Below are 13,719 nucleotides of genomic sequence, written 5' to 3' on the forward strand. Positions count from 1 at the left end.
ATGATTTTCCTCTGCCCTGGTAAGAAACCGTAAAGCCGCCACCGCTTCACTTTTTTGAGAAGTTTGGGTGCAAGCCGTAAACGAGGGGTCCGAGGACCAGGAAAGAGGGAGTAAGTTGCTTCCCATTTGGTCCGGTCCAGCATTAAGTTGATGCGGACTTAGGACCCCATCATTCCTAATACGAATATCATGGATTAGTTTCTCCACGGCCAGGTTAAAAAGTACGCATGAAAGTGCAGCCCCTTGTTTTAGAGTTGATGTTGAATGGTCTCGAGAGTGATCTTGCTGTTTTTATCTGTCCTCGCACATTGGTCAGGGTCAGCCTAGTCAGCCTTATCAATTTTTTCGGGATACCGAATTCCCTCATAGTAGGGCAGCCTTAAAGTCGATGAAAAGATGGTGCAACTGATGTCTATATTCCAACAGTTTTTCCATCGCTTGCAGCAGAGAAAAAATCTGATCTGCTGCTTATTTGCCAGGAGTAAAACTTCCTTCGTATGGGCCAATGATATTCTGGGCGTAAGGGGCTATTCTGCCTACCAAGATAGCGGAAATATCCTATATATTTTACTCAGCAAAGTTATTCCTCTATAATTATTGCAATTTGTGATATCTTCCTTTTTATGCATGTAATAGATAATGCCTGATGACTGGTAACGCCATTGATCGCTGCCCTACACCTTGAGCATCAGTTAATGAACCGCTTGGTGGGTATTTTCATCTGCTCCTGGCGACTTATAGTTTTTAGGCCGATGAATTGCGGACTGCTTCTTCCATGCTTGGTGGCGTTGGTATTTCTCCGTCATCTTCAGTGTGCGCGACCTCCAACTCGCCGATGTTCTGGTTGTTGAGCAGTTCATCAAAATACTCAATTCATCGCTTCAATATGCCCATTCTGTCGAAAGTCAGATTTACCTATTTGTCTCGGCAGGATGAGCATGGCGGTTTATAAGGCTTCATCCTGCTGACTTGTTGGTAAAACTTCCGTGCCTGCATCTTAGCCCCACTTTATTTTGGCACCTCCCCTTCTCATTTTCACTTTGGAATGCATATGTTGAATCTTTCGAAGTTTAGTATAGATTGACAAAGACAAGCATCTTGAGGAAATTTAGAGCTTTTCCGAGAAGCCTTCAAACCTTCTAGAATCTAAAAAAAATCGTTTTATTTCGTAACGTGCTTCCCAAACCCGAAAGAAGTTCCACCCATCATCCATCCAAACATCTCTCGAAAGCGATATCCATCGTCTTATATCCTCAAAAGATCCCAACTCCTATGTCACCGAAATTGATTATTGTATCATTATGCGGTCTATCATGAACATCGTGTAGAATCTATATCCATGTCATCCTTGGAAATGTACGTTTTCCCATGCACCCTGTCTCTTCCCTATTCGTGGTTGAAAATGTTGAACTTGTTCATAAATAAACTCAACGATAAACTACGGAGCATGTAAAGATTGAACGTAAATTCGTTCGAATTGGTTCCATTCCAAACCGAGGAATCCATCCACAAGGAAAAAAATTGATATAACACTAGCAAGCCAACATTGCATTCATATTTTCCATATTTTTCGGAAATAGTTGCGCCCGGGGCAAGAACAGTTCGCTTCGTGGATTTGTCGCTCCTTTTATTTTTGCTGCTTTTGCTGTTCAAACCCGTAGAACCAGACCTAGATGAAATACATGGATGTGTGCGTCCGAAGATTATATAATATTTAAAACTACATTTTGAATTACTTGCTGAGAGCATGTTTGCATTGGGGGAAGCAGAATGAATAAATCATTGCAAGGATGTGTTGATGAAAGGAAAAATGTGTCCACCGAAGCAAAGAAAGATATTGCATTCGTATTCAAGCCATCATACATAAATCAAGTGAATAATAAATACTGAATTGATTCATGTGAAGGACATACAGAATCGCTGAGTGAAGTCATAACATTGACCAAGGCCAGTGGTAAGCAGTACTGACGTAGACAGGACGAGCAATTGCAGCAGGCTGACCAACAAAACCGAGTCAAAAAGCATATTACAACTACCCCCTATCGTATATCCAACTCAACAAGTAAATCGCAGAGAAAGGGTAAGTCTTACTCCAAAATAGATGTAGCCCCGCAGGAGCTAGTCTTACCGACATATGTATGTTTAACAAGTCGGGAAACCGGAAGCTGGACGCTTCAGGTACGAAAGGTTTTGTGTATTTCTTAGTACGTAGCACGTAATATATGCATATATTATGTGAGAATATCCACTTTCGGATGATATTGACATTCATAGTCTTAAATTTGCAAAGAAGCGACAACTTTGACGTATTATAACTTTGTTAGTAATAGTGCGATTTCCACCAAACTTGGTAAGATCATGCTCTATGTTATATCCTATATCGTTGCGTTTCGTAGTCCTAGCATGAACTTAAGGGGGGTCTTGCAGCGAATTACTAAAAATTATAGTGATATACTATTATTAACTTTATTTGTGCAGATATCAGTGTGGAAGGTATTTCGGAGCCCAGGCACCATATAGTGGCAGCCTCTTGATTTTTTTCAGATTTTTCGGTTGGGTAGTTTCTGAGAATGGCCCCCGTAAAGGAATGGTCAATTTCAACCCCCCGCCCTCCCCACCTTTTCAACAAATGTCAAAACTAAGACCGTCTTCGAAAAGTACTAACCGATACCTTTAATTTGATACAACACATGACTATATTTGATGAAAAAAAAATTTACACCCCCCTTTTGCATGTATGGGGACCCCCCCTTAAATTCATCATTAAAGGATGTAACTCACTGTATGCGTGAGCGTTCACAGTTCCCAGCTTTCCACCAAATTTGGTGTCAATCGCTGCAACTGTCTCCGAGAAAAGTGCGTGTGACGGACAGACAGACAGACAGACAGACAGACAGACGACGGACAGACAGACAGACAGACAGACAGACAGACAGTAAACCGATTTTAATAAGGTTTTGTGTTTACACAAAACCTTAAATATGACGACACCAGAGAGCCCCCATTAAGCAGTTCTCTTAGTAGAAGTCAAATAAGCAATTAACGAATTACCATGTATACTCCCAATTAATTTCCGGTTTTTTTGTAAATAAAACACTTAATTCCAAGGGAACTGTAATAGTTATTTTATTCGAAATATTCTCCATCGCTTTCTACACATTTTTTCCATCCTTTTGGTAATTTGTGAATATCACGTCAGTAGAATTGACTGTCTTTGGAGGTGAACCACTCAGTGAGCCATTTCCGCAAATTTTCGTAGGATTCAAAGCGCTTCTCAGAAAGTGCGTGGCCCAACGAGGCAAAGAGGTGGTAATCCGATGGGGCCAGGTCTGGTGAGTTAGCCGCATGGTTAAGCACATCCCACTTGAGTTTTTCCAGCGTGTCGCGAACGACTTTCGACTTATGCGATGATGCATTGTCGTGGAGCAAAATTACCTTCTTCTGTCTTTCTTGTTATTCTGGTCGGTTCTCCGCAATCGCTCGGCTTAAATCTTTCATTTGTTGTTTGTAGCGAAAGGCGTTCACAGTTCTACTAGGTTTCAGCAGTTTAAAGTATATCACACCGGTCTGGTGCCACCACACACACAGCATGACCTTCCGACCGTAACGATTTGGCCGTACCGTCCATGTCGATGCTTCACCTGGTCTCACCCAGGATTTGTTGCGTTCAGGATTCTCCAAGACAATTCACTTTTCGCCGCCCGTAACGATACGATGGAGAAAAGATTTTCTTTTCTAACGTTGAAGCAGCATTTCACACGTCACTTTTCGGTTGTCCATTTGTCTCTCGGTCAGTCAGTTCATGTGACACCCACTTTCTACACTTCTGAATTTTGCCCATGGCTCGCAGTTGTTTCGAAATTGCTTGCTGTTAAACTGCCAACATATCTGCAAGCTGTCGGTGCGTTTGCGTGTTGTCTTCACGCCATAATGCGTGCAATTCGGCGTCATCAAACGATTTTCGCTTGCCGGAGCGTGCGGCGTAGTTCAGGTCGAAATCTCCATTTTTGAATTGTCGAAACCACGTTTCACATGTTCGAAGTGTTAATGCACGATTGCCATAAACTTCCATAAGTGCACAGTGGCTCTCGGACACTTTTTCCCTTGATTGAACATGAAAAGCAATGCATGGCGCATATGCTCGAAATTCGGTACGAACGCCGACATTTTTGACGTGCAATAAAAACTTGCTGCAGGAACTTTTTGGGGAAACGTCAACGAAGTTTAGACACTCGACAACAACTAAACAAAATGACAGGCATGTGTGACCAATAGCAACACCAAGTATAGAACGCCATCTATCGAAAAAAACGGAAACTAATTAGGAGTACACTTGGTATATTTTAGTTGTATTTTTCAGCTGGATGTTGTTAGAGCTTTGCCAATATCCGCAAGGTATGTGTAACGAAGGTGTCAGTCAATCATAAGTACCTCTCATGCCTAGCCAAGAATGCTGGATAATTAAATAATTCGATCGATAGAATGTATGAACTATAAAAGCTAAGATTTTTAAGCGTATGCTTCGTACACGAATTCACCCACTCTCCTTGGAATCAATTCGGATTCGCCAGAGAATTTAAAGCCACGTGCAAATGACGACTTCTCTTAGTTTAAGGATCACTCCCCCGTACATTCTTATCCTTGTTTTGGGGATGATTTTCGACTATATGCGATTTAACATTGATAGGTACTCGATGAACCAATAATAATATTTCGCTATCGTTGTACTATTTGAAGGGCCAAGTGCTACTATGACCACAAAACCTTCTGAGACTCCCTTCCTTTCACCGCTCCTACTTGTCTCAGTAATGCAGAGGACCAATTGCGAAACTTGCCACCTATTAGATGCTATTTCGTATCGGCAATGCCTACCTGGCTCTCGGAATTTACAAATCTCGGCTTCACCTGTTCTGTTATCAATTTCGAGAAAGTTTTCAACAGCGTCAACAGCGAGCGTATCTGGAGTGATCTACGCAATATAAAATAAGTCGGAAGTCAGAAGCTCGGCGAAGTACGATTTGAATCAATCAATCAATAATCTGAGCCGATAATTAGTGATAGACATATAATAGAGCAGGGATACCATTTGTCGTTGGACAACGCCAATATTTTGAAGGAAGTGAACTACGTTGGGAAACTAGGCTCCTAGGAGAGTCTCCACATCAAGAAAATTCCCCTGGAGAAAAGGCTTAACACAGCCATGGTCAACGACCTTGCCACCTTGATGGAACTTTTAGGAAGGACCAGCAGAAGAATAGAAACTGAATTAAGATATTGTATTAAATGACTAGGTATAAATTGTAAACGAAACTTTCAGAAGATAAAACACTGAAGAAGGGGACAGTTGATCCCCGAAATACATACTTCCACATATTACCAAATACTTTTAGCCAATAAAAAGGAAAAATATCTTCTGAGGTAATCTTTCATTTTAAGACTTCGACTTCCTATCTGGGCTGTCAGTAACTAATGTGAGAAAGGAAAGGAAGTGGCTGCGCACTTCATACCCAAACATAAGACGAAGATACCTCGAGAAGATATTTTTAAGCATCCTTAGAAAATCTCATTAAATTCAAGGGGAAGTCGAGGGTATAGATTGAATAGAATAGATTTATGAAACGTTACTGTTCAACTGAACCTAGAGGCTGGAAAATCCAATGGGAAAGCCAATCAATAAATGCTTAGGCACACTTTCTCGATTATTGTATTCGTGTATTCGTGACGGAAAGCATAAAAGTGACATTCATGAAAGTAATATAGTGTAAATTTGATACGGAAGCTCACTCAGTTTATGTGGAGTGTTTTCCTCAAGAGTTTGAGATACAATGAGAGGTGAAGTATAACGCGTCAATCACACATAGGCACCATCGCTTGCGATTTCCTGAAATGCCTTTTAGCTCCTGGCACGACTTTCCGAGACGCTCGCATTCGCCCTCTACTGTTCTGCACCAAGTGCCCTTGGGACGGCCATCTCAGGAAGGTAGATTCCACTGCATGGCATAGCTCCTCCTTAATGCATGACCTATCCACCTGCACTTCTGTTTTCCGAACCCATCGCGTACGAATGCCAGACCTGTATGCTGAACAAGTTGAGATAGTGTTAGGCCAGCGTACTACGATGATATGACGCAAATATGTGTTGACGATGCGTAACCGCGGAGTTCACTTTCCAGCAACATAGAAAGAACACTAGCACAGAAGGGTCTCAACTTGATCTTGGTGTTGAGATAACCGCATTTCAGTCTGAGGAAAGATGTCGTCGTCCATTACATTCTTTCACATTCCAGGCAGCATGAAGAACGTCACTGATAACAAAAAGAAATAAAATCGGTGACCGAATGCTATCCTGCTGCACTCCGTTCTGGACCTCCGAGATTTTCCCGCAATGCAGCACATGACGCCTTGCGTCATCATATGAAGCTCTGATAATACCTATTCGCTTCTCCGGAATACCCCTCCAAAGTAGATACACTCCCTGTTCACGCCATCGAAAGCTTTCTCCAAATCAGTGAAGAGCAGAAGTAGCGAAGGTCTAAATTCCGCACACTGTTTCAAAATAGAGTTCCGTAGGGTGTTGAAGTGGTCAACGTAGGAGGATCCTGTTGTTCTTTGATACGTTCCAGGATCATTTCAGCCATTATTTCTTCGACGGCAGGGAGCATGCATATACCCGTCCAATTGTCACACTCAAAACGGGTGCCCTGTTTTGGAATGTTAATGATCATTCCCTTCTTCCACTCTCTGGGAAAAGTCTTGGATTGCCAAGATTGCCGTACGAGTGGAAGTAGCCAATGTGTGGTAGCTACAAGTGCAGAAATAAATAACTCTCGTATCCGCATGCTACGGTAACTAGCTATTTCACCTAAAAAAAGGGGAGGAACCGTACCAGATATGACTCGGGTAAAAACGATGATGTTGTTCGTCACCGTGGATGGCAAGTCCACCGTTGATGTCCTTCAAAGGACCATCGAAAGATTTGCGACCACATGCAAGCTTTTCCGTAATGCGATGTATATTTTTTAAATCATTTCCGTTTGCGGCATCTTCCGCTTTCCTGATCAGCAAATTCTCTCATGTCACGACGCGCACTACGCTGAACTTCTCGGGATTTCGCCGGTATTGGAGTTCGAGCGTGTCACGCCCTCCATCACTCGCAACAGTCAATAGAGCCTTTAACCCCTTCCGTTCATTGATCCGCTTCCACTATTCCGCAGTCAATCAGATCTTATGATGCCCCCTCGCAGCTTGTATTGAATACAAATACAAGTTCTCACCCACTTCTTAAAAGGGATATTTTACTCCAAATAATTCATTGGGATTTCTCCGCCATTCACACCCACCAAATGTTACTCTGCATACAATCTATGCGGCAAAACCTTTGTAATTCTTCCTATCTTCAACTGTTCAACAACTTTCACAACTTTCGCAAGAGAGTACAGCAAATAGATCCTTTCACATGTAGCACGAATTTGAATTAACTAAGTAAACTTACAATTTCTTGCTTGAAAAGGACTCCAGAATTCACTTTGCTGTAAAATTTATCCACTTTGCCAGCGAACGACATCTTGTTTAATGAATTTGTAAAGCAGGAAACTCTTATTGCGTCTATCAAAAGACTCTAATTCAACTGGAAAAGGAGCGGGGCACAAAGCGATAATATGCACATATAAAATCCTGCCAAGTTATTAAATATTTCCTTAAAATCCTTATGGAAAACTTTTCCCTGTGTTTCCTTCTTGGACGGATGTCACTTGCACAAAAAGGTCACAAGAATGGGCGGAGGAGACCCGGCTGTTCCCAATTTATTCACCTAAACTGCAGATTTCCTCTGTCCCAGCAACTGTGAAGGAAACAGAAGAAAGTCAGAGTTTTGTAAAATAACTTTTATCAGTATTTTCTGCTGGAGGAGTGCAGTCAAAGGCTGTCGGATACACGTAGATAGTTGTGTATGCATGTAGTTAAAAAGTTGAAGGCCGAAGGATCTATTTTGCATTTCATGGTGGCGAATCATATGAAAAATATTAAGGGATGTTTCGACTGACAGCTTAGGCTGCAGATGGAATTATCTTCAATGAATTCTGTCGCCTACTCCAATAGTCGGGAAAATGATGCAGCTATGCTGGTATCAGTCTTCAAGTCCTGCCTGCAGCCTCTTTTAAATTAATTTAATTTGTGCATTCATTTCAATGTTTTTCTTTAATTTTTATTCACGAAGTTGAAATTTTTGAAGCCTGTATTCTAGATAGCAGAGCTTTGTTAGTCTTGCCAAATTACCCCAAAATGTAAGTATTTACTTTGGCACCCGCACAAAACCTCATTGTCTGTTTATCTAAATCTTTTTAAGGTGTGTAAAATAAAACCTTACCAAAATCGGCTTGCTGTCTGTCTGTCCGTTCGCTTGTCTACCTGTCACAGAAACGGTTACTTAAATTGATACGAAATTTGGTTGAAAGGTGGTATCTGTGAATTCCATTGCATACAGTGAGTAATATGGGTCCACGTTGAGTTTAAAGAGGGTCCCCATGCATACAAAAGGAGAGTGCAACATTTTTTTCACCATGTATAGTCTTACTTGGTATCATCTAAAAGGTAGCAATTAGTACTTTCCGATAACCGATGTTAGTTTTAACATTGGTTTCAATGGATAGGAGTGCGAATGTCCGAAAAGTGTCAGCTACTTCAACTACCCGTTCTTAGAAACTGCCCAACTCAGATATCTTTTTTTTATGGATAGAGGTGGAAATCTTACAAAGACGCTGCTGCGCCAGGTTGCAGCAGTGTGTGGGATTCGCACCCACTAAAACCAACCCCACTCTTCTGCCCCTCCCCACGAGACCACCGTGAAATATTGCTTCGAGGGGAAGGTCTGGTTCGCTGCACCAGCACGTCCATGTCGCGTCTCCATCGCGCCGCCTTCCGAGCTCGATCCAACTCCAGGAGTTTTGCCTGCAGCACGACTACTGCCTCATTTATCGCCATCCAGCTTTCCTCTGAATTCAGCATCTCATCCACCAGGTTGTCCTCCCTCAAGACGCTGTTTAACCTCCTTTTCTGCTGCAGAAATTTGAGACTATGAAACGTGCTCCGGGTCCTCGGGTGTAGCACCGCACTCAGAACAGTTGGGAGACTCGTCCAACTCGAAGCGATGCAAGTACTTCCTATAGCCACCATCTCCCGTAAGAAACTGTGTCAGGTGGTAATTCAATTCTCCGTGCTTTCGGTCGACCCATTTTTCGATACACGGGATCAATGTATGGGTTCACCAGCCCTTGTCGAAGTTATCCTACCGTTGTTGCCACTTGCCACACAACTCTCGCCTGATGGTTTTTTGGAAATCCGCATTCACCTCGGCCGGATTTGCCTTCCGTTCTTCATAGAGCCAGTGTGCCACGCTTGCTAGAAGATCTATAGGGATCATTCCCGCGATGACACACACTACCTCCGTCGACGCGCTGCACATTTGATTTGGAGACGACCTCATGATCATCAACCCAGATATTAACCGTGTTGTTCTTCCTGCGGTTGGCAATGAGGATCGCTTCCGTCTTTTCGTCCACCAGGTCTAGCTTGGTAATTCGTAACCATGATTTGATGGCATGAATGACCTCATTTGCATATAGCTCCACATCCTCGGGATGCTTTGCAATTACAGCTACCGCCAGGTCGTCCACAAAACCAAGCGTTGCCTCCTCCGGCACGCGTAGGCCAAGCCGCCCATCGTACATTATGTTCCACAGCAGTGGTCCCATTACAGAACCTTGAGGCACACCTGCTGTCACAACTTACTCCTTCGCCCGTTGTCCGTTTCGTACCAGAGAAGTCTGTCCGAAAGGTAACTCTCGATGAGCCGAGCCAAGTAACTAGGAACCCCCATCTTAGCCAAAGTGCCTTTAATCCAGCACCAGCCGGCTTAGTTGGAAGAATTTTTGATGTCCAGAGTCACCAGAGCACAGCATTTACCCATGGTCATTGCATTTCGAGCCAATTCCACAATATTTGCTACTGCATCGACCATAGAACGCCGAAACCCATATTACCGCTCTGAAAGAGCACCCGCAACCTAGATGAACGGGAGCAGCCTGGTGTATATCACCCTCTCCAATATCTTCCCCATGGTGTCTAAGAGACAAATAGGGCGATATGAGGCAGCCACGCCGGGTGGTTTTTGGCGCTTCGGTAGCAACACCAGCTTCTGCCTCTTCCACGTGGCGGGAAATACTCCTTCCGCCATGCACGATTCGAATGTGCTTCCGAACCACCTTGGTGTGACCTTGACCGGCACCTTCAGAGCTTTGTTGGGAATTCCGTCCAATCCCGGAGCCTTGCTATCCCCAATACGTCCGCAGATTTCCCGAAGTTCCTCTTCGTTAACACAAGGGATCGAGAAGACGTCCTGCTGAGCTCTCCTTGGCTCTCAAGGCAGCTATCTCTTTGTTCCACCAGTAGTTTGGCCTCTTGCCGTGGTGAAAACGGCGTCGTGGCATCGTAGCGTCGCATACTTTGGTTACACGCTGAGGCAGCTGTGTGACCCTTTCCACCGCTGTTCCATCTGGATCATGGACTCCTTCGAATGCCGCCAGGAATGTCTCCTCCTCGAAAGCTCCGATAGACCAGCCGCGTCGTTGATTGCTTCCTCGGTTTTTAATGCTGAGGAAGATAGCCTGGGTGATCACTGTGGGTGTAGTGCTCACTCATTTGTCAAGTCATCGCCCTCATCAGCGAAGTCCTAAAAAATTTCAGGTCAACGATCGAACCCGACCCTCTACCTTGAAAGGTGGGCACGCATCCAACGTTGGCCAGCACGATGTCCAACTCCGTAAAAGACTTCAGCAGAATTTCACCTCTGGTGTTCGTCGATCGGCTTCCCCACTCCAGGTCCACGCGTTGATTGTAGCACTGTGGTCTCTAGCTTCCAACATTAGACTGTCTCACATCCCTATATTGTGCTAAGGTTGCACTAGGATCTAAAAGAATATCAGATATCTAAAAAAAATAAATGGCGGATCATGCACATGATATCTAGACCTAAAAATACCTTCTGTACTGATACCTGTTCAAATAAAATTAATAATAGTATGTTACCGTATTTCTTATAAGTAGATTTTCTAGAAATTGACAGGGAACCCCCCTTAAGTAAACCCTAAACTCTCTAGTTTTGCAGTAACGCTATACTATAGAGCATAATGCTAATAAGTTGTGAAAAATACACTATTACCAACAGAGTTGTAATAGGTTAAAAATGACACTTTTGTGCAAATTCATTGAATTCTAAGACTTCGAATGTTGATGGTCCGAAAAACTAAATGCATAAACATTACCAATGGGACAAATGCCCACACAAATATGCTCATATAAGCAATACACAACACCTTTCATATCTGAAGCGTTTAGCTTCCGGTTTCCCGACTTGTTTTATAACTGGAGGTGGAAATCTTATAAAGACAAAGTTGAGCTAGGTTGCAACACAAGGTAGGAATTCTGACCCACAAAAACCACCTCTACTTTCTCCTTTTTCTTCTTCGCGGTACCGCCGCAAAGCATTACTTTGCGAGGAGGACCATGCTTTAATCGATCAAGTCTTTCGTTTTTCGCGTTTCTAGTTCCGTCTGAATCCTTAGGATTACGGAGTATACCGCACTCCAGTTTGCCTTCGTCTTAAGTATTTCCCCGGCGATGTTCTACATATTTAGGTTAATTTTCAGAGAGTCTTCCAGGCTTCGCTCCTCTCCTCTGAACAAAACTGTAGACAGTTGAACATGGCATCCTCTGGTTCATCAAGTGTACAACCACATACCATACCGTAGTTAATTCCATTGCTAAATAAACTCCTTAATACTGCAAATCAGTACCTGAGCCCCTCTATTAATAGTCCTACCGTTGCTGTCACGTTTGCAGTGACTTCCTCCTTGCCACACTGCGATATTCTGCATTTTTATCACGTCGATTCATTCTCAATTGCCAGAACACCCATATGGATCATTCCCGCAATAATACACGATGCCTCCCCTGAAATTGTACTGAAGGCGCTGTACCATTAGCAGCTTTTTAAGAGGGCATCGCTTCTCGAACCAGCTTCGAAGCCACGTCTATGGCGCTGTTCGTTGAATGAGTTTCACGAAAACAAAACGGTCACTCCGAGAAGCCATCTGCATATTCTATGACAGGAAGGAATTCTATTGAAGATGACCCTTTCTAGCACCTTTCTTACCGTGTGTTCAATGCAAACCGTGCAGTATGATGATAGTTCTTCTGATGGCTTATTTGGCTTTGGTAGCGAAACTAGTTTTTACTTCCTCCACCTAACATAAAAAACTTCGTTAACTATGTAAACTTCGAATAGACTGATAAACCAGCCGCGTCTGATCTCAGCAGCGAGTTTAAGATCTATGCTGGCAACGACATTCAAAAAACTGGGAAATTTATTATCACCAAATCTTCAAGTTCTTACTCAATCACTTCTTGCATGATGAAAGTGTGCCTTTCCGTTTTGCGCTCCCCATTATGCTAGGAAAAGACTACCGTCATTGTATCGAAAAGAAGATGCGGGCAGGCCAGTTAAGGTGTTCGCCCATTCATCTTTTTCATAACAACCCTGGTCTATCTCTAGGCAAAGTTCTTTAAGTATTATTACCGCTTGCTGATCTGTAAGCCTGTTTAAGTCTACCTCGAAGGTTCAGGAATCCTCCACTTTTCTCGCGAAGTCTGGAGTTTGGATCACGAGTAAATCTTTCTTGTTCGAAATTATGCAGCCAAAAATCGCGCGATTTCTTCACTCTACCAATACTTTCACCGATTCAATAGATAAGGATTCGTTACATGGTAACACCGCTAACTCTCATTCCGTCCGCTACCTTTTCTAAAGCCGCACCACAAGCATCACAGTCTACCAATACGTAATATCTCTATGAATACATCCACTTCACCACTTTTCACGGACTTGTCCGGATTTCCAGGTGCCCTTCCGCAGGAAACAAACAGATTATTCCCGTTGTCAACGTGGTGTGCACATAAGCTAGATTGACAATTGAGCTTGAATCTGTTCCTCCAAAAGTGGATACATGTCCAAGCCTTCTGAGGTAGACTTGAGGTACATCTGTTCTTTGAGTCGAGAAATGACCACGTTATTTTTACAAGTGGCTAGAATTTCCTTTCTATTGCCCCCTTCGCTGTAACGTTATCAATGCCCTTCACATGGTATGACAATCTAGTGTTCTTTGAATCGTATTTGAACCTCCTGCCCTAAACACTTCTCTACCTTGTTGAAGGAATTTTCAGCGGTCTTTCCAGGATAATTCTTTAGCATCAGCATTCTTTTACCCTTTCCCCACCCTTTGTCCCGTTTAGATACGGTCGGCTTGTCTTGGTCGTTTGCACCTTTTTATTCGGACAGGTAACTGATCTGAATGGAGTTGAGAAGCTTTCAAATCATAATCTATTGCATGAAACTATCGTTATTTCGATTATCCTTTTGGTCATTTTCCATTGACTTTGATGTTTAGACCTGTCTTGTTAAGGGAGTTTCCATCAGTGCAAATTACAGGTCGATACCCTCGAAGACGCGCTTCTCACAATTTCTCTACGATTGCTGCAACCCCATTATCAGTCGCGGATTCCCTCATTTCTGAGGTGGTCATATCGTGTTACGTCATTGTTCCAATGCAACATTTTCATCCCCGTTACCTCGAGGTGCCATTCATTGACTTTTATAGTCGCTCAACA

The sequence above is a fragment of the Hermetia illucens genome, chromosome 2 (assembly GCF_905115235.1).
Source record: "Hermetia illucens chromosome 2, iHerIll2.2.curated.20191125, whole genome shotgun sequence".
Classification (NCBI taxonomy): Eukaryota; Metazoa; Arthropoda; class Insecta; order Diptera; family Stratiomyidae; genus Hermetia; species Hermetia illucens.